At 44.6% G+C, this 26,688-nt stretch overlaps 2 non-coding genes across 2 annotated transcripts; one reads left to right on the top strand and one right to left on the bottom strand.

Annotated features, from left to right (window-relative positions):
- Positions 1–20,383: 20,383 nt before the first annotated feature.
- On the bottom strand, positions 20,384–20,455 carry trnat-ugu (transfer RNA threonine (anticodon UGU)). The gene has a single exon. It is a non-coding gene; the product is annotated as a tRNA-Thr (tRNA).
- A 4,166-nt stretch (positions 20,456–24,621) lies between these two features.
- trnat-agu (transfer RNA threonine (anticodon AGU)) lies at positions 24,622–24,695 on the top strand. The gene has a single exon. It is a non-coding gene; the product is annotated as a tRNA-Thr (tRNA).
- The last annotated feature ends 1,993 nt before the right edge of the window (positions 24,696–26,688 follow it).

The following is a 26,688-nucleotide window of genomic DNA, read 5'->3' on the forward strand; positions in this document are numbered from 1 at the left end:
CAGGGATGATGTAAGGAAGCGCTTCTTCGCACAGAGGGCAGTGTAAATCTGGAACCTTCATCCCGAAACAACTGTTCAGGCTGGGGGTCAATTGACAATTTCAAAATCTGATCGATAGATTCATGTTCGGCGAGGATGTGAAGATTTATGGAATCATCGCAGTTAGATGGAGTTCAGATACAGATCTGCCATGATCTAATTGAATAGCGGAGCAGGCTCGAGGGCCTGAATGGCCTCCTCCTGTTTCTATGTTCCTATGACAGTAACAGGACAGAAACATCAACAGCTGCAAACATAGGTCGCATTTTATTCATATTTAACAGCAAAAATATCCGTGCCGTGCGCAACTATGCTGTGGTCAGAAAAAATACGTGAAGCTAACTTGTGGTGCTATGATCGTATCATGGTTAGTGCCCTGCATTGTGGCCGCAGCAACCTCGGTTCAAACTTAAATCACTTCACAGCTCGCTTTGCATCTTCTGTCCTCTGCGGCACCTGCTAATGGAACAGACTGAAAAATCAATCTTTACGACATGAAAAATTATATTTAGTTGACGGTGAAAACCTATTCACTCCTTTAAAACCCGCGCTCTCACATGCCTGAGCTTGATGCTCCATAATTCAAACCCGGCTTTTCTCCCAGATTCTACTTCTTCCACAATCAGTAGCCATTCTTTCCTTGCCTCCTTCCATTTCATTGTCACTTGCCTGCGGTATTACCTTAATCAAACATTCACTTTCATGCGCTTACTTGGTTAATTTCTCTCTGCTACCACCGCAGTTCATGAGGGCATATGTCCTATTCAAACCAGTGTACAACCAGTCGATACATTTAGATCTGTGTGACGGCTTCACAGATAAGCTCTGTGAAAGCAAGACTGGACTTTAGAAGGACAGCGGCCGGATTGTTCATGGAATTTCCTTTGAGAATCTTTTGATATCTTGTTAACTGAAGAACTTGGTTTTGTTTTGATGCTGGTTGCCACTTTTCCCAAAACTGTTGCGGTGCGTGAGCGACGGGCAGTGCTACCTAGCGGCCAACGATGGTTTAAATGTGAACTTTTGGCCCGCTGCTACGGTGCAGTTAGATCGGAAGTGTCACGTTTTAATCTTAACAGGTCTTTTGAAGTGTGCGATTGAAACAAATAGGGGATGAACGGAAAGAGCGCTAGTGGGTGAAAGCAGCTCTTACAGGAGGTTGGCCATAATTGAAATGTCTTCGAAGGCCCCTGGCGCGGGAACCTGTGTACTTTATGAAGAGCGGGAGCAGGAATAATGTTTAACAGAAATAAATTTACAGACTTGTTGCGAATCATAAAACTGCGCTGGTCTAAGATCGATAAAAGTTTGAAATTCAAATTATTTCCAAAGGATAGTTATAAGCCTTTCTTGCAGCTCCTTCTTCATTTGCTTTTTCCCTTAACCTTTCAAGCGGTGTAAGAACATAAGAATATAAGAAATAGGAGCAGGAGTCGGCCATTCGGCCCATCGAGCCTGCTCTGCCATTCAATGAGATCATGGCTGACATACTGCCTCAACACCATACACTGGTCCTATCGGCATATCCTTTGATGACCTTACTAGTCAGAAATCTATCGACTTCTGTTTTGATTAGAGCCAATGACTGAGTCTCCACAGCCCTCTGGGGTAGAGAATTCAAAGATTCTCCACCCTCTGTGTGAAGAAATGTCTTCTCATCTCAGTCCTAAATGGCCTACCCTTTATCCTGAGACTGTGGCCCCAGGTTCGAGACTCTCCAGCCTTGGGAAACATTCTCCCAGCATCCACCCTATCAAGCCCTGTAATAATTTTGCATGCTTCAATGGGATCCCCACTCATTCTTCTGAATTCAGGAGAATACGGGCCTAGATTACTCAATCTCTTCTCACACGACAGTCCCGCCATCCCAGGAATCAATCTCGTGAACCTTCGTTGCACCCCCTCTATGGCAAGTATATCCTTCCATAGAAAAGGAGACCAAAATTGTACAAAGTACTCCAAGTGTGGCCTCACCAAGGCCCCATATAATTGGAGTAAGACTTCTTTATTCCTGTACTCAAATATTTTTGTAATGAAGGCCCGCATAACTTTTGCCTTCGTAATGGCTTTCTGCACCTGCGCATTCACTTTCAGTGAATACAAGGACACCCAGGTCCCTTTGATCATCTGCATCCCCCAATTTTTTACCATTTAGGAAGTACTCTGCCTTTCTGTTTGTTCTACCAAAGTGGATAACTTCACATTTATCCACATTATATTCCAACTGCCTTGTTCTCGCCCACTCACTGAGCCTGTCGAGAACCCTTGAAGCCTCTTCACATCCTTTTCACAACTGACACTGCCACCTAGCTTCCTATCATGAGCAAATTTTGAAATGTTACATTTAGTCCCTTCATCCAAATCATTGATATAGATTGTGAAGAGCTGGGGCTCAAGCACCGATTCTTGTGGTACCCCACTAGTCACAGCATGCCATCCTGAAAAAGACGTGTTTTTCCCTGCTCTTTGTTTTCTGTCTGTTTATCAGTGTAATGCCCGTGTAGATTGCAGTTCGCGCTCAGCTTTTCCCATCGATGTGAAAATGAAACACGTGGAGGCGAAGATTGCCCCGAACAGCAGAGCTGGGCACTGACTCTATTTCTATTGCTGCAGGAGTTGTTCAGTCCTCTAATATTTCCCTCACCATGAAAACGCCTGTTTTAACCCACAGGCATTAATGGGCGGTTTTATTATATGTTGGAGAATTTCCATCAAATATATATTAATAAATCTGCAAAAAGACGAGATTACGACTGGAACTGATATGATGTCGATCACAGAGTTAACATCAAAGTCAGGCTCATTGTCCAATGAGGCAGGAAACCGCGAACAAGGAAGGGATTGAAGCAAGGAGGGATGGAATGGAGGAAGCCGGAAGGAGCTCTAGATCCGATCTTCTTTCCAATCGAGCTAGTTGAATTATTCGGTTGAAAAAGTGGGAGAATTCTACCAAACTGTGAGAGAAAATATTGTCTAACTTGGGAATATAACATTTGCAGGCCACGTATCTTCCAACTGGGTAAACAGTCCTGAGAGTCTAACCTCTCACCAACCTATATCTAACATTATTACCCAAAAAGTGTCATCCAAAAATCCCTTTTATTTCAGTATTTCTGTTTCCAAACGGTAGAAACCACCTTTAATAAAGTCCCTTTTCCGCATGTCCTGCCCGTGCTCCCAGATTGACAATGTGGAAAATGTGGAGCAGGCTTCTGGAAACAAACTAATTTACATATTGAACTCACAGTTTCGGCACTTCTGGGACTGAATTCTTGCTTTAAAGAATAAAATTGCCATTTTCTTGCGATGTACTGAAAACAGGCTGACTTTCTGGCAGTTATTATTTGAAGACTTGTGGAATGTCTCCAGGCCGAGGAAAGTGGTTCTATTAAAATGTTCGGGCGTCCGGGATTTGAACCCGGTACCTCTTGCAATTTAATTGATGTAAATTCCCAAAACGAGAAAAACACTCCGAGAGCTAAGAGCCGCTAACCTTCCATGAAGTGTTTAATCCCCGCAATGATAATTCCACACACATAAAGCAGATATTATAGATCAGAGACAGCGTTAAATTTCATATATTGCTCAAATGCAGCAATGTGTGAAAATGACATTAAATGTGTTTCAATACGGTGGGGGGATTTAAAGCAGATTCGGGGCCAGTGGATTCCAAGGTGCTCCTACCCATTGTTGTCATGCCTCTCTCTCCCCTTCCTACCACACGCTGCCAGTTTTTAAACCTTGTTTTAAATCTGCTGCTTGGGGCAGTGTTTTCCACAGTCTCACATCCCTTTCTACAAATACCGTTTCACTGCTTGACTTCTCTGTTTATTAGTTACTAGCTGGGGGAGCCCGGCTTTGCCAGGGCTGTTTTGTGCCGGGCGGTTTAAATCGAGTCTCAGGCTTTGGGGCCTGTCTGTCTGTCCCTGTGTGAATCTGCCGCCGGGCAACATTTCTACCTTTTAATAGCTTCAAAAATGAAAGTGAAAGTACTTATAAAACGTTTTTGGTAAATGTTACGTAATTTTTAAAAGAGATACTAACTTTTTCGAAGCTGGATTAGCAGAGTTTGAGCTGGAAGTAGTGAAGCAGTGGCTGCCCGATGCCTGAGTTGAAAAGCATTAGTCCCGCCCACAGACGCAGCGATTGGCCAACCATCAGGCGACTGAACTGTAGGATTGGTCAATCGTGCCAGCACAGGATTCGTCGACCTTGACATCAGTCAATCAATGCTACTTAGCAGATAATGAGTTTAATTTTGAAGGTTTTTTGCATAACGCGCGAACAGTTTTTGTCCGGCCGAAACGTAAATATGCTTAGGACGCTTCTGGAATCGTCAGCTTTCTTTTGACGTAACGCACGTGTAGGTACGCTCTATAACTTTCGAGTTAATTCAAGACAGACAGACAGACAGACGGAATGAGAGACAGAAGTATCCTTTTATATATATAGATGAATCACCTTGAGGAGCAATGGTGGCGTTTGTGACATCAAATTAAAAGGCAGCGATTTGGAAACACGTTGGGGTCACAGTTTCTTTTGCACAGAATTGAACCTGAATCATTCAAGATGGAATATGGTATTTACTGCATCACAGTAAACAATATCTTGTTATAAATGTTGGCTTATTATTTCCCCAGTGTCAGAGTTAGAATTGTCTGATCCCCTCATTTATTTCATCTAAGAAATGGCTTAGCTGATCAAAGCATCTGTTTAATAATCAGGCGATCCTAGGTTCGACTCCCAGCAGGGCCTTTTTTTAATGAATCTCTAGGGGAGAGTTTCTTCTCGTGTGAAAAGGTTAACATTCTGTTAAATGTAACTGCGGCTGCAATAGTTCCCATTCTGGATGAAAGCTCCAGTCGCTGGGGGGCTTGGGTCGAATTTCACCGCTGTCCTAATTTCTGGCGGCGCTAATTTTGGCCTCTTCACCAAAAATCCACCTTTTCTAAGCAGTGCCATTCGCAACTTTGTTGTGGTCAGAGCAGAGCTCCAGTAATTGATGTGTAGTGCCGTGATCGATTAGTGGTTAGTTCTCTGCGTTGTGGCCGCAGCAACTGTGGTCCGAATCCGAGTCATGGCACAGATTTTTCTTCCTTCCACAATCAATAGCCCTCCTTCACTTTCCTCCTTCAATTTCATTGTAACTTTCCTGCAGTTTTACCTTATTCTAATATTTATTTCACCTATTAAACCGTTAAGTGTTTACTGCTCTTCTGCTCTTCCTGGGACACATGTCCCATTTGCCACAATCTGAGTTGGTGCTTTGAAACCAGTCGATACCAGTGGATAGGCAATGGCAAACTTTCAAAGACAGCATGGATGAACTACGAAATTTGTTCATCCCAGTTTCGCATAAAAATAAAACAAAAAAGGTGACTCAACCATGGCTAACAAGGGAAATTAGGGATAGCATAAGATCCAAGGAGAGGACATATAAATTGGCCAGCCAAAGCAGTAAACCTGAGGATTGGGAGCAGTTTAGGATTCAACAAAGGAGGACAAAGGGATTAATTAAGAAGGGGACAATTGAATATGAGAGTAAGCTTGCAGGGAACATAAAAACTGACTGTAAAAGCTTTTATAGATATGTGAAGAGAAAAAGATTGCTGAAGTCAAGCGTAGGTCCCTTGCAGCCAGAATCAGGGGAATTTATAATGGGGAGCAAAGAAATGGCATGCAATTAAATTCATATTTTGGTTCTGTCTTCAAAAGGAGGACACAAATAACCTCCCAGAGATGTCAGGGAACATAGGGTCAGATGAAAGGGAGGAACTGAAAGAAATCAGTATTTGTAGGGATATGGTTTTAGAGAAATTGATGGGATTAAAGGTCGATAAATCCCCAGGTCCTGATTATCTACATCCTAGGTTAATTAAGGAAGTGGCCCTAGAAATAGTAGATGCATTGCTGATCATCTTCCAACATTCGATGGTATCTGGAACAGTACCCGTGGATTGGAGGGTAGCTAATGTTACCCCACTATTCAAAGAAGGTGGTAGAGAGAAAACGGGGAATTACAGACCAGTAAACCTCACATCGGTAGTGGGGAAAAACCTGGAGTCCATTATAAAACATGTAATAGCACAGCATTTGGAAAACAGTGGCAGAATCGGACAAAGTCCACATGGATTTACAAAAGGTAAATCGTGCTTGACTAATCTACTGGAATTTTTTGAGGATGTTACTGGTAAAACAGATAAGGGAGAATCAGTGGATGTGGTGTATTTGGACTTTCAGAAGGCTTTTGATAAGGTCCCGCATAAGAGATTAGCGTGTAAAGTTAAGGAACATGGGACTGGGGCAAGGTATTGACTGGGATAGAGAACTGGTTGGCAGACAGAAAGCAACGAGTTGGAATAAACGGGTCTTTTTCCGAGTGGCAGGCAGTGACTAGTGGTGTACCACAGGAATCGTTCCTTGGGCCCCAGCTATTAACAATATATATTAATGATCTAGACAAGGGAACTAGATGTAATTTCTCCAAATTTGCAGACGACACAAAGCTGGGTGGGCGTGTGTGCTGTGAGGAGGATGCCGAGAAACTCCAGGATGATTTGAACAGGTTGGGTGATTGGGCAGAAGCATGGCAGATGCAATATAACGTGGATAAATGTGAGGTTATCCACTTTGGTGACAAAAACAGGAAGGCAGATCATTATCTGAATGGCAATGGATTGGGAGAAGGATAAGTGCAACGAGACCTGGGTGTCCTTGTACACCAGTCGCTGAAGTTAAGCATGCAGGTGGAGCAGGTGGTTAAGAAGATAAATGGTATGTTGGCCTTCGTAGCGAGAGGGTTTGAGTATAGGAACAAGGATGTCTTGCTGCAGTTGTACAGGGCCTTGGTGAGACCACATCTTGAGTATTGTGTGCAGTTTTTGCCGCCTTCTCTGAGAAAGGATGTTCTTGCCATGGAAGTAGTTCAGCGAAGTTTCACCAGGCTGATACCTGGGATGGCAGGAATGACATATGAGGAGAGATTGGGACGATTGGGCTTGCACTCGCTGCAGTTTAGAAGAATGAGAGGGGATCTCATTGAAACTTATACAATTCTGACAGGACTGGACAGACTAGATGCAGGAAGGATGTTCTCGATGGCCAGGGAGTCCAGAACCAGGGGTCACATTCTAAGGATAAGGGGTAGGCCATTTAGGACAGAAATTAGGAGGAATTTCTTCACCCAGAGAGTTGAGAACCAGTGGAATTCTCTGCCACAGAAGGCAGTAGAAGCCAATTCATTAAATATATTCAAGAAGGATTTGGATATATTTCTTAAGGCTAAACTGATCCAGGGGTATGGGGAGAAAGCAGGGACCATGTACGGAAATTCGATGACCAGCCATGATCGCATTGAATGGCAGAGCAGGCTCGAGGGGCCGAATGGCCTACTCCTGCTCCTATCTTCTATGTTTCTATGTTTCTATGATACATTTAGACCTGCGGGACCTGTCGGCAGATAAGCTCTGCGAAAGCAGGGCCGGCCTTTGGAACCAAAGCGGCCAGATTGTACAAGATAATTCCTTGGGAAATGAAGTGCACTGGGAAGGCTAACTCAAGAATTGGGTTTGTTCACCTGGTAGTTGATGCTTTTCCCTAAATAGTTGAGGAGCGTGACCGACGGAAAACGATACATTGCGGCGGATGAAGGGTGAAATATGCAATTTTGGCAAGCTGGTTGGCAAAAAGGAAAATCGACACTCAGGAGTTAACAAGGAGAGTAAGGGACGCTCCAGATGTAACAGACATGGTAAGGGACGCTCCGGATATACCAGACAGTTTAAGGGAAGCTCCGGACATACCAGACAGTGTAAGGAATGCTTCTGTTGCACCAGACAGTGTAAGGGACACTCCGGATATTACAGACAGGGTAGGGGACGCTCCAGATGCACCAGACAGTTTAAGGGACGCTCCGAATTTTCCAGACAGGGTAAGGGACGCTCTCGTTGTACCAGACAGTGTAAAGGACACTCGGGATATACCAGACAGGGTAAGGGACGCTCCGGATGTATCAGACAGGGGAAGGGACGCTCTGGATCTATCACACAGGGTAAGGAACAATCCGGATGTATCGAATAAGTAAGAGATGCTGGGAATGTACCAGAGAGGGTAATATACACTCCCGATGTACCAGACAGTGTGAGAGACGCTCGGGTTGTATCAGATAGGGTAAGGGACGCTGCGGATGTACCAGGCAGGGTAAGGGACACTCCGGATGTACCAAACAGGCTAAGGGAGCCTCCGGATGTACCAGACAGTGTAAGGGAGCCTCCGGATGTACCAGACAGGGTAAGGGATGCTCAAAAGGTTCTGGAGCGGGTACGGGACGCTCAGGGCCTATCAGACAGAGTAAGGGACGCTCAAGAGGTATCAGAGAGGCTGACGGATGCAGGGTTATTACTTTCTACATCTCACATTTTCTAATTATCAATAAAAGCAAAAGTTGAATCCGAATGTAACAGTTGGTCTGCCGTGTCCCACGTGGGGGCAATGAGAAGGTAGAATGGGGCCGGACTGGACATTTGCAGGGCTCAGAAATACATTTATAACTGACACAGATTCCACCACTCAATACATTAATAAATAATCCAGATACATCTAAATATATTTGTACCGAACAGTGGTGCAAAACCATTTACATCTAACACAATAGCAACTCACAAATACATTTGTATCTAATATGGACACACACAAATATACTTACAGCCATCACTAGTGATTGTTTGCTAAAAAAATACTTTAATTGATTGTCTTTAAAGCCATGATATTTACATGGCAGTTTGCATTGACTTTCCTCCAAAGCCGCTGGAGACTGATGGAGAATGATTTGGGTCCTGAACTATCATTTCTTAGGCGGATTACAACACGTTTTGAGTGCAAGTCCGATATTAGAAGTCGACGTTAAAAAGGGGCTCATGCGGGACCTTTCACAAATTTCAATCTACAATCGCCAAAGCGAGATTCATACAACTTGACTAAAGAGTCACACTGTCTAGATTACAGAACCAATCAACTGGTTATCAAATGTAAAATCAAATGGATTTTTCATGTATTTTCCATTGCATTTTGACTGACATGTGTGCCCACAGTTCCATTCCGGTTCCAAGCCCTCTTTTTACTGTCGATGTCTTGCCCAGAATGTACTTGGAGAAGTGTGAGAATCGCAGTACAGTCCTTCCCGCTGTCGTTCCTCTAAATCTCCGTCCATGATTTTCACCAGTGGAAGGTTCATCAGCTTGAGCTACTGTTTATATTGTTCTCGGCATTAACTGTGCTGATCCTTTAACTTGTCCCACTACACGGCATCTCCAAATTTGTCGATTGCACCTCGAGGGCAATTTTCATACGTAAACCTGCAACATCTGCCAGAGAAAGATTCAATTTCAGCGGTTCCAACAGCAATGAGTCGATCGATATCAACCTTGACATCCTCATCTGCATGCGACAGATGCAAATCTCTGCGCTCCTCTGCTTCAGTGATATCTTGTTTCACAGCGATGGGCAGTTTACGCTCTCTGAGGCTGCAATGGCTGCTTTCCACCAGCAGCGGGCGCTTGGAGAGAGCGGGGCCGGACAGGCGGCCTGAACGCTGCTGCTGTCGCAGCCTCACGCACTCCGGGAGCTGGGGAACAGCAAACAAACTCATGGGTTTGCTGCCGCATCTGAAATGCGGCTCCAAACTGTTGCTATTGACCGAGGCAACGTTGCAGGATTCTGTAATGATCTCTCACACTGTCGGTATCTCTGTAGACTTTGAGTGTGCACAGAACTGTATGGAGTAAAGGAGAATACTGCGCGGCTGTTAATGTATTTTTTAAATCTCTACCTACAAGAGCTGATTGAACCAGGGACCTGTTGTAATTTAGATGGAAGTGATAACCGCTACACTTCGGAAACCGCTGCTCTTGAAATAATGAGAGGAACAGCTCAGAACAGCAATTGTCATCTACAAATACTCTTACCCAGCAATACGGATTCCATTCCACGTCAAGGAGTTAATTTTAGGAAAACTGTATATTCTATTACCTAAAACTCATTAGAGTGTGTGAAACCGTTGTTGTAATCGTCATTAAGCAACCGGTAACACACATGGTTAACGAATCATGGGCAAAACTTTAAAACGTTTTTTGTGTTTTTCCTGTGATGAATTTTCATCGGTTTTCATTTTGCAGACTGCATTGTAGAAGTTGGGTAAAATGTTTACTGCTTATGACACCAGGAATCTGGTGCGGCCTTTGGTAAATTCACCAGCTCGCTAACACATGAGAGTAACTCCTGCTTCAAACATTCATATAAACCCAGCCAATGCACCTCAATTAAACAACATTGCACCCCCGCACGATTGGACAACCTGAAATGAGCATGGAAAACTTGCACCTTTGAAGTGCAGCTCTAGTGGTGCAATTGGTTAGCGTGCTGGTACTTATCTAACTCTAACTATAAGAAAAATGCCGAAGTTTTGAGTTCGAGCCGCAACTAATGCTTTTGCTGTGCGCTATTTCGACGGGAGCAGAAGGTACAATTGGTGTTTCCGCAAACTATATACTTATTAACTGTTCCACGTGGACTCTTAGGTTCCTGAGGCCCACCGTGTTGCAATAAAGAAGGCGAGTTTTAGGGCTGGAAGAGGTTACAGAGATAGTGAGGGGCGAGGCTGTGGAGAGACTTGAAAACAAGAATGAACGTTTTAAAATCGAGGCATCGCTTAACCGGAAGTCAGTGTAAGTCAGCGAGCTCAGGGGTGATGTGTGAAGGGGACTAGGTGCGAGTTAGCAGTTTGGGATCACCTGAAGTTTACGGAGGGTGGAAGATGTGAGGCGGGCCAGGAATACAGCACAGAACGAGGTCATTCGATCCATCGTGCCTGTACTGGTCTATGAAAGTCCTGCACAATTATTCCCTCTCATCTGCACTTTCCCCATAGATCTGTAAATGATTTCCCTTTTGATATTTAGCCAACGCTCTTCTTAAAGCTGCTATTGAATCTGCTTCAACCACCCTTTCAGGCAGTGCATTGCAGGTCACAACAACTCGCTGAGTTTCCTCCTGTCACCTCTGGTCTGGTATCAATCATCTTAAACGTCGGGTCCAATATCACCTTTTGCTCCGAAACATGCTGCACTCAGCGCATGTCATGTCTCAAATTACGAATATATACTTCAAAAGGGAAACATTTGTACTACTATGGGGTGTGGGACTAATTAGACAGCTCTTTCAGAGAGGCACGAGGGGCCGAATACCTTTCTTCACTCTGAGGATGTAATGCTTCATGAGGAGCAAGGTGCTCTGTCAGTGGCTCGTTGGTTTAGGGGTGTGACTCTCGCTTTGAGAATTTCTTCTACTTGTAAATGTGATAAATCTCGGGTTCAAATCCCAAACAAGCCCCATTTATTGTTAGTAAAAACTCACCTTCTCACAGCTTATGGACACTGTAGAAAACAACATTCCTTTAAATAGGAGAAAAGCAGATTTTGTGCTGATTTCCCCACATTGTCCGAGCGTCACAGGAGCAACGTGAAAACCAACCAGCCGGGTAACTGAAAAGGCTTTGTGATGTAATCGGCTCTGTGGCGCACTGGAGATCTCATTGGATCCGTGAAGTAATGAATGAATGAATCAAGATGCAGTACTGAGAACTTGTGGGTTCGAGTCCTGTTTCAGGTCAGGGCTATTTGATTCCGGGGCTCAACAACGTGATTTTTACAGCAAAACCTCAACTTGTTGATTAATGTCCTTCAGGAAGGGAACCTGCCGCCCCGACACTTCCTGCTACACAAGTGACTCCAGTCACAGCCCACTTTCCCTCGGAGCTGGATTGGTGAACCGCTCTCAAGATGGAAGCTCACCACCTGCTCAGGGCAACTCTTGGAAAACAAATTATAAAGATGGTAAACTAAAGTCAATCTGCTGGGTGCTCAGACAGGTTTCACACTGGACACATGCAGCCTAACTGACAGTAGTGACGGGCAGCACAGCACCGCACCACCTCCCAGAGCTGATCAGCCATCCTTTCAGACCGGTTCAGGAAGAGAGCTTGAACCAGCAGCGTTGGGGACAGGATTCGCATCTGCACAGAAATATCCCGCTCAAATTCACGTCGAACGCCTTAAACATTCGGTGATCGCAGCTGCAAGCGGCCGGTGCTGCGGCTATAGATCAGATTGGGTCGGTCAACACAGGAGCTCTGTCCGACTGCATGTCATTTCAGACACGTTTCTAACTGGACACCTGCAGCGCGGGTCTGTGCGGACATTGCCTGTTTCAAGTGAAGCTTTTTGCCTGCCGTGTTAGACCCGGGTTCGATTCCAGCCAATGCAGAAACTTCACATTTTGCTTTATGCACCCCTGAGATCGGCTGAATTGGGATCAACTTATTGGGATACATTATTGTCCCCATGAACTGTCTGAGTGCAGCAGTGAAGATTTTAGAAGACAGGTACAAAAGGCAAAGTTGTTTCGCTCTCAAGTGATCTGCTCTGCTCGCAATTGCATTCGACCTTGAACCCGCTCTGGACATTAATCTCACTGGAGCAGAGTGTGACCCCGATGTGTCAGCGGGTAGGTGACGAGGTTGGGGTTGCTGTGGGCCGCTTTCAATCGAGGCTGTGACACGATGCAAGGAGGCGGGTTGCTCCGAGGTCTGGAATACATTGCGAGTCAGGAGCGGGACAAATCGAAAGCAACCAAAAACAGAAAACCCAGTCAGCAGATTTGAGGATCTGTCGATCCGCTTTTGGAAAGCGAATCAGAGCAGAGTGAAGGGCGAACTGTCCGACTGCCCAGAAGCGATCAAGGCACAGCTCGGTCGGCGCGTTCCCCTGGTTTACGATGCTGGTACATTCCTCACACAAAAATTAATCACTCCAGTGGAAAAAATTCTTACAGCCGATAATTTATTCTACCGATTGAAGGAATGCCAAACATGGTAACCGAGTGAAGGTGGAAAGTTTATTAACTTTTGTTCCATTCAAAATAATTTTGATGAACTTTGATCTTTTCTCATTTCATAGACTGTATTTGAAGAGTCTCGGTAGAAAGTTCAGTTTTTCTGACAGCGGGGTGTGAGTGAGCAGCTGGTGAGTGTAACCGGCTCAGGGCCGGATGCAGGAAGCTCTCTGACTGTCTCTCTCTCTCTCTCTCTCTCTGATGGGGAGAGGTGATTGACAGCTGGAGGCTGTTGGTGGTTTGATTAATGCAGGAAGTTCCCTCCAATCCGTTTTATTATTGACAGCTGCAATTCACTTGTTTGTCCAGGACAGAAACATGAACAGAAGTGAATCAGTCCGGGATCATTCTGGGTCTCCTTAAAAGGGAGGCGGTTACAGATACGACAGCCGAGTGGTTAAGATGTTGGATTCGAAAGTCTCGGGGTTTGTTTAGCTGAGGCTCAAAACCTGCTCGCGGCGGACCTGATCAGAAGTTCTAAATCTGCTTTTTGTTCTTTAATCCTCTCTTTTCTCAGAGCGCTGACCTTGAAATTGCTCCGCATTCTCTCCACTGCTATTTCTCAGACTGGCAGAACCCGCCAAACCTACTGGAGAAGGCAACTGATCTTTGCTGCTGCGCGTAATCTTACCCGAATAATTTGCAGGGTCGAGTCGGTCTGTGGCCGTTTTACACACTGGGCGATAGCTGTTCCTAATGTCCTGAGTCTGTGCAACACGCGGACATCCCTCCCCCAGAGTCCTCAGTCTCTCCGGTATCTCTGCATCCAGTGGTGGGAGCTGCTCTTCCGCTGAAGTTTGCTGACAGAAGCTGAATCTACATTTCCAACATTGTCGATATTCCCATTCCCTCAAAGAACGAAGCCAAACAGAAGGCGGGAATTACGTAGAATGACGCTGACTTTTACTAATCTTAAACGGAGCATTGGGCCCAACTGGTGTGTGTCGGTGTTTCTGCTCCACACCAGCCTCCTCCCGAGCTGCTTCATCTCCTCCGATCAGCATAACCTTCTGTTCCTGTCTCCCTCATCTGTGTATCCAGCTTCCCCTGAAGTGCATCTATTCATCTCAAACGCTCCACGTGTCCGCCAGTTCCATATTCTAACCACTCTCTGAGGAAAGAAGTTTATTCTGAATTGCCTATTGGATTTGTCAGTGACTATCGAGTATTGATGACCCCTAGTTTTGGACACCCCACAAGTGGAGCATCTGATATATGTCAACATTTCCAAAACCGGAGCTCCAACTGCCGACCATTTCCCCACTACACTGCCTGTAATCAGAAAAGCTCAGCCCCTACTGGGGAGGGCTCATCCTGTCCTGACAAGAAATGACGAAGTTTACCTGAGCTGTGTCATGGTTGCTGCGGGGCATTACTTGATTAAACTGCTGTTCTGCCCCTACAGACACTCGGTGTCCCCAAGCCTTGAGTCTTCCCGACCTGTACCACATATCTGTAGACTTAGGTTGAAGTGTTTACAACCCTACTGGGAGCGGAAGAGAGACAAAAGCAGAGAGAGAGACCGAGAGACAGAGAAAGGCAGAGAGACACACAGCAAGGCACAGACAGAGAAATTGAGAGCGAGATATTGAGAATGAGACAAAGCGATAGGCAGGAAGATTGACAGTGAGAGCGACAAGAAGAGCAGCAGAGAGATTAGGAGAAAATCTGTACTTGACGACAATGACTATCAGTGTAATGAGTAATGTGAATCTCTACTCTGTCACCGGTTCTGTGGCGCAGTGGATTGTGCATTGGATTTCGAGTTAATAACCGCTGAAAATCTTTCAAAAGTTGTGGGTTTGAGTCCCACCAGCAGTCGTTATTTAGCCAGCTTCCGGTGGTGAAATTTTGCAGCAAAACCACAACTGGTTCATTGATGCCCTTCGGAGAATGAGAATGGCCAATGAGATCGCCTGAATTGTGATTGAAGAACAGGCCAGCTTCAATCTGCGCACCTACTTGAAATATTTAATTCATTCCACTGTACTTTTCTGAATTACTTTCCCTGCCGCCTCAGTCATTATTTGTTTCTTTACCGTTTTCTGTTGGTGTTACAGGTTAGATCAGCAGTGGCCGTTCAAGGAAGCCTGCGAAGTCCATCAGGGGAAAAAGATTGAGAAAAAACAACAGTTATGGAGAGATAGAGAGATACATGCAAAGAAAATGAAGGGTTGATGGGACATGTCTGTGCAGAGTTTAAGGTGGAGCTTGGGAGAGATTCCTCCCGTCTCCTGAAATCCACTAACTATTCCAAGACTTGAGCACAAAAATCTAGGCTGACAGTTCAGTGCAATACTGAGGGAGTGCTGCACTATCGGAGATGCCGTCCTTTGGATGAAACTATGAACCGCGGCTCTGTCTGGCCTGTCAGGTGGACAGCAAAGACTATTTCGACAAAGAGCAGGGTAGGTATCCCCGGTGTCCTGACTAATATTTGTCCCTCAAACAATATCACTAAAACAGGATATCTGTTCATATCTGTTTGTGGGAGCTTGCTGTGCGCAATTTCGCTGCTGCGTTTCCTACATCACAACAGTGACTACACCTGCAAAAGTGCTTCATTGGCTGTAAAGCTTTTTGGGACATCCTAGATAAATGCAGGACTTTTTCTTTTGATCTTCTATACCCGGAACCAATAAACTTAGAATTGAAACGGTATTTGTAGAAAGGGTTGTGAGACTGGAATGCACTGGCACAGAGTAGCAGATTTAAAACAAGGGATAAAAACTGGCAGCGTGTGGGAGGAAGGGGAGAGAGAGGCAAGAGAGACACAGGTAAGATCACCTTGGAAACAATTGCCCCAGAATCTGCTTTAAATCCCCCACTGTATTATAACCACAATTATTGCCATATTGATATATTGAAGCATTTGAGCAATACAGGAGATTAAACGCTGCCTCTGGGTGGATATATTTAAACTTTCAGCAGCCAGTGAACAGGGAGCAGATGCTGAGGCTGATTCTTGCCACGGCACCTTCCCGTGCAAGCGCAGGAGATGTAGCACCTGCCCTTTGACCTCCTCCCTTCCCACCATCCAGGGCCCCAAACACTCGCTCCAGGTGAAGCAGCAAAGTCCTTGAACTTCTTTCAATGTAGTAATCGGTATTCGCTGGTCACACCGTGGTATCCTCTACATTCGGTGGACCAAATGCAGATTGGGTGATCAATTTGTGGAACAGCTTCAACCAGACCACAAGCGTGACTCTGACCTTCTGTCCTCGGCCTTCTACACTGTTCTAATAAAGCTCAACGGAAGCTTGAGGAACAGCACCTCATTTTTTCATCTGGACTCAATTTCAGTTCATCAATTTCAGTTCATCAATTTCAGTTGATATCCATTGTTCCCATTTTGTGGACAGCAGCTGTTGGTAATGACTCTGCTGTTGCCAGTTACACCTCCTCTGGACCCATCTTTTGTTGCTTTGCTTCTCCCAATACCACCCCTACAGCCTTGCACCATCACCCCTTTTGTCATTTAATCTTTCCTGCCTTACAAGCTATCACAGACCTTCCCCTTGTTCTTTCCTCCGCTCCCCCTTTGCCTGGCATTTTATTTGCTTAAAACCTGCTACATTTCTAACTTGTTCCAGTTCTGATGAAAGCTCATCGATCTGCAATGATAACTCTGTGTCTCTCTCCACAGATGCCGCCCGACCTGCTGAGTGTTTCCAAAATTTTCTATTTTTATTGCAATATTCCTGCTGTTTATATTCATTATCCTGCAGAGTACTCGTACTGTTCTCAACATCTTCTATTACAGTTAAATATCAGAGGCGTAACATTATTGTAATGACTGATGCGATGAGACTTGTGGTTACACGACAAATTGAATATCACAAAACCAGCGCACTAATGATTGCGGAGGTAAAACACACAGTGCTGGGTCAGTGATTGGAGAATTTGCTGTCAGGTAGATCTAAATGTATCGCCTGGATTCTTGCACCAATGACTATTGGTACGAATGGGACATGTGACCCCCATCTCTGGTGGGCCTGTCCTGCCGTTGGGACAGGACATACCCAGAGATGGTGATGGAGGGGTCTGGGATGTTGGCTGAAAGTAGTGATTGTTTGAGTAGGACTCTTTGAGTATGACAATGTCAGGTTGTTGCTTGACTACTCTGTGGGCAGCTGTCTCACTTTGAGTACAAGCAAGTGAGCAGGACTCTGCCGGGTCGATTGGGTGAGGTTTTGGACCACACCTAGAGCACTGTGAGCAGCTCTGAGATACCACATCTTAGTAACCATATGTAGGATAGGGTGTACCTGTAGGTTTTAGTAAACATTATTAAGAACTATAATATGTGAAATTGTATGTTAAAAGCCTAAAAATCTGTATAAAATGGCGAATGGCTGAGAGAAAAGCAGGATGGAATATTATGCAAACCTGACTGAAACTGCTGTGTTTTCAATTACTGAAGTAATGGAATGTAGTGCTAAGTTTATGGAGACTGGTGGGGTCGAGGATTTCAGTAATATTATGCTTAAAGAGACAAGAACTAGAGAAAGAGTTATGAGTTGGAGACATCCTTCATTGGCAAAGCTATAGGATGGACAGAATGTTTAGGAAACATTATAAGAAATGTTCTGTGAAAAGTGAACATCTAAGGTAAGGGTACTTTGTTGTGCACAGAAAGAGACCTAGTGGGATTATCAAGGTCATAAGATGGCTAACGAGGGAAGCAATACTTTTGCCAGATGTCAGAGGGTTAATTGCAACCCCGTAGGCAAAACGAGAGGAAAAAGGGTATAAAGATACAGGTTTTGAACAGTGAAAGTAGCGCGCACCATGCAACCAGAGATTGATAGGAGCTTCAGTCAACAGAACACAGCAAGAACCCAAAGAAGCGAGCTTCAGTCAACAGAACACAGCAAGATACATCAGGAGACTGCTACACAGTCACTCGGAAGGAAAACCAGGGTTCAACGAACAGACTGTGACTATCTTCTTGTTCAGTATTACTTCTTTCTACTGGAGGTTAAATGCTTAATAAACCTGTTTAACTATACATAATATACCTGTACCCAGCATGGTTTGTGTACTCACGGAAAAATTATTATAAGAGGTTTTTAAAGCTACACATATATTGGCCTTGGAGGGAGTGCAGTGTAGGTTTACCAGATTGAAAACCGGCTCCAAGGGTTAAATTAGGAGAGATTACACGAATTACAGTTGTATTCCTGATAATTTAACGGTTAAGGCGAGATTTGATCGAAGTATTCAAGATATTAAGGGGAACAGATAGGATAGATAGAGAGAAACTATTTCCACTGGTTGGGGAGTCCAGGACTAGGGGGTATAGTCTAAAAATTAGAGCCAGGTCTTTCAGGAGTGCAATTAGGAAACATTTCTACACGCAATGGGTGGTAGAAGTTTGGAACTCTCTTCCACAAACAACAATTGATGCTGGGTCAAATGTTAATTTTACATCTGAGATTGATAGATTTTTGTTCACCAATGGTATTAAGGGATATGGGCCAAAGGCGGGTTTATGGAGTTAGGTCGCAGATCAGCCATGCTCCCATTGACTGGCGGAACAGGCTGGAGTGGCTAAATGGCCCACTCCTGTTCCTATGTTCATATGTTGTATAAAGTTCTGCTTAGAACACATCTGGAGTACTGCGTCCAGTTCCGGGTACCGCACCTCAGGAATGATATATTGGCCTTGGAGCGGGTGCAATGCAGATTGACCAGAATGATACCGGGGCTGAAATATTTAGATTATCAAGAACAGTGGCACAGACTAGGCTTGTATTCTTTTGGATATAGAAGATAAAGTAGTGATATAATTAAGATAGTTAAGCTACTGTCCATTCCACTCTGTAACACACTGACCTGTTAACTGTTTCCAGATATTGTCGCTCATTTTCACCATTGGATGTGTTGCAGTCTGCTGACAACAGGCAGTTAAACCGAGCAAGAATTCAGCCCTGGCGGTGAATGCTGTTCCTGACGGATTTCCCGGTCTCCAGTCACTGGCGGGGATTGGAAAGCTCTTGTGTCATACTAAGTAAAGCTAGAAGTCATCAATATAAGATAGTCACCAATAAATCCAATAGGGAGTTCATGAGATAGTTATTTACTCAAAGTACGTGCTACCATAAGGAATAGTTGAGGTAAATAGCATTGATGCATTTCAGGCGGAGTTAGATAAGTTAATGAGGGAGACAGCAATAGAAGGATATGCTGAAAGTTAGAAGATGTGGGCTGGGAGTAGGCTCGTGTGCAGCATAAACGCCAGCAGAGACCAGTTGTGCCGAATGGCCTTTTCCTGTGCTTTACATTCGATGTAAAGCGTCTGATAGTTTCATAGATCCGCACCTGCTTTAGGTTCCAGACTTTACTGCAATTATTTTTGCGAAGCCTCGCCACCTCTGGCAGAAGGTCAAACTCCCCACAGAAACAATTCTGCCTGAGCCGTCATTGCGGGATTCTTTCATTTTGCGGTTTTAAAACAGGACAGAAACACAAATCTGTTTCCATCTTTGACCCTCTGATTCGCTATTCTGCGGGTATGAGAGAGAGAGAGAGAGAGAGAGAGAGGGAGCGAGAGGGACAGACCGGGAGAGAGATATAGACGTCCTTGCCAATCTACTTAATTGTTATCCCCAACAGTTTGTAAAGATGATCAACGGAAGGTCGTGCGTTTCCCGACTTCAGAACGTCCCAAAGCGCTTTACCGCCAATTGTGTTAGAACTTGGTGTTCCCGCCCTGGACTTGGGAAACTACAGCAAATTAGCAACAGCTTCTTCCTTTCTTTCCCTCTCTCTCTCTCTCTCTCTCTCTCTCTCGCTGACTCTGTCTGTTTGTTTCTCTCTCTTTCTCTGTCTGAATTTCTACCAGGCGGTGTCCCTCCTTCTTTATAACTGAACAGCGACATGCAATCGCAGCCTGTCCCGGGATGACTTACACTGGGACCACAGGCTCCCTGTAAGGTCTCCTCCTTAGATGGGCTCCTCGGAGAGAGAGGCAGACACGCGCAATGTGGAAACGGTGAATAATGGCAGCTTCATTCGTAGTTATTTCTAACATTTTATAATGTTCTATTTCAGATGCTGTGCACTCCAATGACTCGCTATCTCTGAGGCTGTATCTTCGTTTCTCCCTCTCTGCGTAACTCTCTGTCTGTTCATTTTCTGTCTCTCTCTCTGTCCCTCTTTCTGCCTCGTATTCTGTTTCTCTCCCTGCTGTCTCGCTCTCTCTCTCTCTCTTTCACTATCTTTCTATCTGACTCAGATTAATTCCCTGTCTGTGTGCCTGTCTCTCCATCTCTGTTTCTCTATCTATCCAGCAGAGAATGCTAAGAAGAGATTTGATAGTAATGTTCAAAATGATGAACGATTTTGATAGAGTTCATCAGGAGAAAAGTCACATTTATGGTGATAAAACCTCTCCAGGCACGGATGGGGGTCGAGCCCATGATCTTCGGTTTACAAGACCGACGCCTTAAAACTTGGCCACCGCGCCGTCAGTGGTCTCCACCTTCGAGCTGCCTGGGTAGCGAATTCTGAATCGTTTCAATTAGTTTGAAATAGCACAGGCACAAATACACTAAAATAAAGCAGGATAGTGGAGCGGGCAACTGATCCGCCTCATTTGCATGAATACTTTCAGAAAACCTTTCACAGAAACATTGAATCATACATCACAAAAGGAGGCCATTTGGCCCATCGTGCTCTTGAAAGCGCTATCCAATCAGTCCCAGCTCTTTCCCAACATACCCTGCAAACATTTCCCCTTCAAGTATTTATCCAATTCCCTTTTCAAAGTTACTATTGAATCTGCTTCCACCACCCTTTCAGGCAGAGCATTACAGATCATAACAACTCGCAACGTAAAACAAAATCTCCTCATCTCCCCTCTGGTTCTTTTGCCAATGAGGAAAGATTGGATAGGCGGAGTTGATTTATTGGAACAGAGGAGGCTCATGGGAGATTTAATTGAGGGGTATAAATTTATGAGGGGCCGAGATAGAGTGGATAGGAAGGACCTATTTCCCTTAGCAGAAGGATCAATAACCATGGGGCACAGATTTACAGTAATTGGTAGAAGGATGATCTGCGGCACCGTGATCGTATAGTGGTCAGTACTCTGCGTTGTGTTTGCAGCAACCTCGGTTGGAATCCGAGTCACGGCACAACTTGCTTTACATCTTCTGTCCCTTGCAGCACCTGCTAATAAAACTCAGAGAATCATCAGTATTTATTAAAAGAAGAAATCTGTCTTGTTTGTGGTGAAACCTATTTATTCCTTGAAAACCCCACGCTTTCATATACCTGTGCCTTATTCTCCATAATTCACACTCTCCACTTCCAACTTTTTCTTCCTTCTACAACCATTAGCCCTTCTTCACTTTCCTCCTTTCATTTCATTGTCACTTTCCTGCAGTTTTCCCTTAATCTGACGTTCACTTTCACCTACTTAGCATCAGCTGTGGCTCAGTGGGGCGCACACTGGCCTCTCAGGCAGGTGGCCGTGGGTTCAGATTCCTCCTGCAGGGACTCGAGCATATAAATCCAGGCTGCCCCTCCAGTGCAGTACTGAGCGAGTGCTGCGCTGTCGGAGGTGCCATATTTTGGATGTGAAGTTAAATTGAGGCCCCGCCTGCTCTCTCTGGTGGATGTAAAAGATCCTATGGCACTATTTCGAAGTAAGAGCAGGGGAGTTATTTCCGGTGTCCTGTCCAATGTTTATCCCTCAATCAACATAAAAAAAACAGATTATCTGGTCATTATCACATTGCCGTTTGTGGGAGCTTGCTGTGCGCAATATGGCTGCGGCGTTTCCCACCTTGCAACAGTGACTACACTCCAAAATTACTTCATTGGCTGTAAAGCGGTTTGAGACGTCCGGTGGTCGTGAAAGGCGCTATATAAATGTAAGTCTTTCCTTTTCTTACGACGTTAAATTTTCTCTGCTACCACCGCTGTTCCTGAGGGCACATGTCCCATTCGCACCAATGCATATTAGTACCTTGAAACTAGTCGATACATTTAAATATGTGGGACTGCTCCACAGATAAGCATTGCGAAAGCGGGGCCTTTGGAAGGGCAGGTGCCCGATTGTTCACGAAATTTCCTTGGGGAATCTTGTGATAGAGTGCCTGTTAACTGAAGAACTGGGGGGTTTTTTCATGCTGGTTGGCGCTTCTCCAAAACTGTTGAGGTGCGTGAATGACGGGCAGCGCTACCTAGCTGCGATCGAGGGTTTAAGTGTTAAATATTGGCCCATTGCAGTAAGATCGAAAGCGTTCCGCTTTAATCTTAACAGGTCTGTTGACGTGTGCGATTGAAACAAATAAAGGATAAGGGTTAAGAGCGCTAGTGGGTGAAAGCCGCGATTACAGGAGGTTGGCCATAATTGAAAGGTCTTTGAATACCCATGGCGCGGGACGCTGTGTTATTTATGAAGAGCGGGAGCAGAATAAAGTTGAACAGAAATAAGATGTACAGACTTGGTGCCAATCAGAAAACTGCGCTGGCCTAAGGTCGACAAAAAGTTTGAAATTAAATAAATTTTCAAAGGATAAGTTTAACACATTTTTCCAGCTCCCTCATCATTTGCTTTTCCCGTTAATCTTTCAAGCGCTGTAAAGCCCGTGTAGATTGGAGTTCGCTCTCAGCTTCTCCTATCGATTTGAAAATGAAGCAGGAGGAGACGAGGATTGCCCCAAACAGTAGAGCTGGGCACTGACTCTGTTTCTATTGCTGCAGGAGTTGTTCTGTTCCTCTAAAGATTCCCCTCACCATTGAAACGCCTGTTATATCTGACAGCCTTTAAATGGACGATTTTATTACATGTTGGAGAGCTTTCAATCAAACAAATTTTAAAAAATCTGCAAAAAGACGAGGTTAGAACTGGAAATGACAAGATATCGATCAGAGAGTTAACATCAGAATCAGGCTCATTGTCCAGTGAGGCAGGAAATTGCGAACAAGTTGGAAGGGAATGTAGGATTGAGGGACGGAAGGGAGGAAGGAGATCTCGATTCGATCTTCATTCCATTACAGCTGGGTGAAATATTAGTTTGAGAAAGTAGGAGAATTTTTACCAAACAGGGAGAGAAAAGATTGTCTAACTTGTGGACTGAACATTTTCAGGCCACGTATCTCCCAACTAGATTAGCAATCCCTCGCCTTAACCTCTCACTAACCACGATCTACCTTTATTATCCAAAAGGAATCATCCAAAATCCCTTATATTTCAGTATTTCTGTTTCCAAACGCTAGAAACAATCTTTAATAAAGTCCCTTTACCGCATGTCCTGCCCGTGCTCCTAGATTGACAATGTGGAAAATGTGGAGCAGGCTTCTGGAAACAAATGGATTTACATATTTACCTCACAGTTTCGACACATCTTTGCCTAAATTCCCGCTTTTATTAATAAAATTGCAGTTTTCTTGCGATATACTGAGCACAGGCTCTGCACTGATTTTCTGTCAGTTGTCATTTGAAGACTTGTGGAATGTCTCCAGGCCGAGGAAACTGGTTCTATTAAAAAGTTTCGCATTAATTGATATAAATTCCCTAATGAGAATCACAGCCCTAGACCAAAGAGCCGCTGACACTTCTCTGAGTGTTTAATCTCGACCATGACGATGTCACTGGTTTGGAGATATGTAATTTGCTACCAATTCATAAAATTGAAATGAGCCGCAGCGATCGTTACAATAAATTAAACCCTCCGGTATTTAAGAGGAGTGTAAGATGTTGAGAACAGTATCGAATATTGTGCAGGATAATGAAAATAAACAGCAGGAATATTGTGTTCTGCTCCCACATGACACAGATCAGCCTCAACCTCTGCTCCCTGCCCGCCGGCTGCTGAGACCTTTTTTCTAGATTATAAGCAGATTCTAGGTTGGGGATAAGTATTCAGGGTAGAGCCTAAACACAGCGGCTGGGTCCAAATATATAAAGCATTTATTTTAGACCAGCGACCTCGTTACAAATTATATATTGCTCAAAGGCATCAATTGTGAATATGACATTAAATGTGTTTAACTATAGTGGGGGGATTTAAAGTAGATTCGGTGCCAATGACTTCCAATGTGATCTTACCTGCGGTTCTCTTGCCTCTCTCTCCCCTTCCTCCCACAAGCTGCAGGTTTTTATACCTTGTTTTAAATCTGCTGCTCTGGGCCAGTGCATTCCACAGTCTCACAACCCTTTCTACAAATACCCTTTCACTGCTTGACTTCTCTATTTATTAGTTATGAATCACCTTGAGGCGCAATGGTGGCTTTTATGACGTCAAACTAAAAGGTGGCCGATTGGAAACACGTTTGGGTCAAAGTTTCTTTTTGCACAGAATTGAACCTAAATCATTCAAGATGGAATGTATCACAATATACAATATTTTATTATGAATGTTAGCTCATTAGTTCCCCAGTGTCAGAGGAAGAATTGTCTGATCCCCTCATTTATTTAATGAAAGACACAAACACAGATATTCATTAAGAATCAACTCACAGATTGACATTGACATAAACGCAGTGAGAGATACAGACAGCATCGGGACACAAGGTGGACAAGAGAGATGGAGAAATACAAAACGGCCTCAGACTCCAGCAGTCAGTGACCGGTAGCTGATAGATATCAGTGAGTGGAAGCAAGCATTGAGAGCGTAATTTGGCTCTGTGGCTTAGCTGGTCAAAGCACCTGTCTAGTAAACAGGCGATCCTGGGTTCGACTCCCAGCGGGGCCTTTTTTTTCTTCTTTATGACTCTCCAGTGGTGAGTTTCTTCTCGTGTGAAAGGGCTACAATCCTCTTTAATGTGACTGCGGCTGCATTAGTTCCCATTCTGTGTTGAGGTTCCAGTCGCTGTGGGACATGGGTCGAATTCCACCGCTGTCATAGAAACATAGAAGATAGGAGCAGGAGTAGGCCATTCGGCCCCTTCGAGCCTGCTCCGCCATACAATGAGATCATGGCTGATCACCCAAATTCAGTACCCTGTCCCTGCCTTCTCCCCATATCCCTTGATCCCTTTAGCCTTAAGAAATGTATCCAACTCTTTCTTGAATATACTTAATGAACTGGCCTCCACTGCCCTCTGTGGCAGAGAATTCCACAGGTTCACCACTCTCTGGGTGAAGAAATTCCTCCTCACTTCAATCCTAAATGGCTTACCCCTAATCCTTAGACTATGACCCCTGGTTCTGGACTCACACGCCATCAGAAACATCCTTCCTGCATCTAGTCTGTCCAGGCCTGACAGAATTTTATAGGTTTCGATGAGATCGCCTCTCAATCTTCTAAACTCCAGTGAGTATAAGCCCAATCGACACAATCTCTCCTCATACGTCATTCCTGCCATCCCAGGTATCAGCCTGGTGAATCGTCGCTACACTCCTTCCATGGCAAGAACGTCCTTCCTCAGGTAAGGCGACCAAAACTGCACACAATACTCAAGGTGCGGCCTCACCAAGGCCCTGTATAACTGCAGCAAGACATCCTTGTTCTTGTACTCGAACCCTCTTGCTACGAAGGCCAACATACCATTTGCCTTCTTAAACGCCTGCTGCACCTGCATGCTTACCTTCAGCGACTGGTGCACAAGAACAACCAGGTCTCTTTGCACTTCCCCTTCTCCCAATCTATTGCCATTCAAATAATAATCTGCCTTCCTGTTTTTGCCACCAAAGTGGATAACCTCACATTTATCCACATTATAGTGCATTTGCCATGTTTCTGCCCAATCACCCAACCTGTCCATATCGTAGTGGAGTTTCACGACATCCTCCTCACAGCATACCCTCCCACCAAACTTTGTGTCGTCTGCAAATTTGGAGATATTACATCCAATTCCCTCGTCCAGATCATTAATATATATTGTGAACAGCTGGGGTCCTAGGACCGATCCTTGCGGTACCCCACTAGTCACTGCTTGCCACTCGGAAAATGACCCGTTTATTCCAACACTTTGCTTTCTCTCCGCCAACCAGTTCTCTATACATGTCAATACCTTGCCCCCAATCCCATGTGCCTTAATTTTGCACGCTAATCTCTTATGCGGGACCTTATCGAAATCCTTCTGAAAGTCCAAATACACCACATCCACTGGTTCTCCCTTATCTATTTTACCAGTTAAATCCTCAAAAAATTCCAGTAGATTAGTCAAGCATGATTTACGTTTTGTAAATCCATGTTGACTTTGTCCGCTCCAGTCACTGCTTCCCAAGTGCTCTGCTATTACATCTTTTATAATGGACTCTAGCATTTTCCCCACTGCTGATATCAAGCTTACCGGTCCATAATTCTCTACCACCTTTTTTGAATAGTGGGTAACATTAGCTACCCCCCAATCCATGGGTACCTTTCCAAAGTCTATCGGGTTCCGGAAGATGACCAGCAATGCATCTACTATTTCTAGGGCCACTTCCTTAAGTACCGTGGGATGTAGATTATCAGGCCCTGGGGATTTATCGGCCTTCAGTCCCATCAATTTTCCTAACACCATTTCCCTACAAATACTGATTTCTTTCAGTTCCACACTTTCATCAGACCCTATGTTCCCTGGCATCTCTGGGAGGTTATTTCTGTCCTCCTTTGTGAAGGCAGAACCAAAATATGTATTTAGTTGGTCGCCATTTCTTTGTTCCCCATTATAAATTCCCCCGATTCTGACTGCAAGGGACCTACGCTTGACTTCACCAATCTTTTTCTCTTCACATGTCTATAAAAGCTTTTATAGTCA

The sequence above is a fragment of the Somniosus microcephalus genome, unplaced genomic scaffold (genome assembly GCF_052327205.1).
Source record: "Somniosus microcephalus isolate GS21.2 unplaced genomic scaffold, FLI_Smic_1.0 unresolved_chr1, whole genome shotgun sequence".
Taxonomy (NCBI): domain Eukaryota; kingdom Metazoa; phylum Chordata; class Chondrichthyes; order Squaliformes; family Somniosidae; genus Somniosus; species Somniosus microcephalus.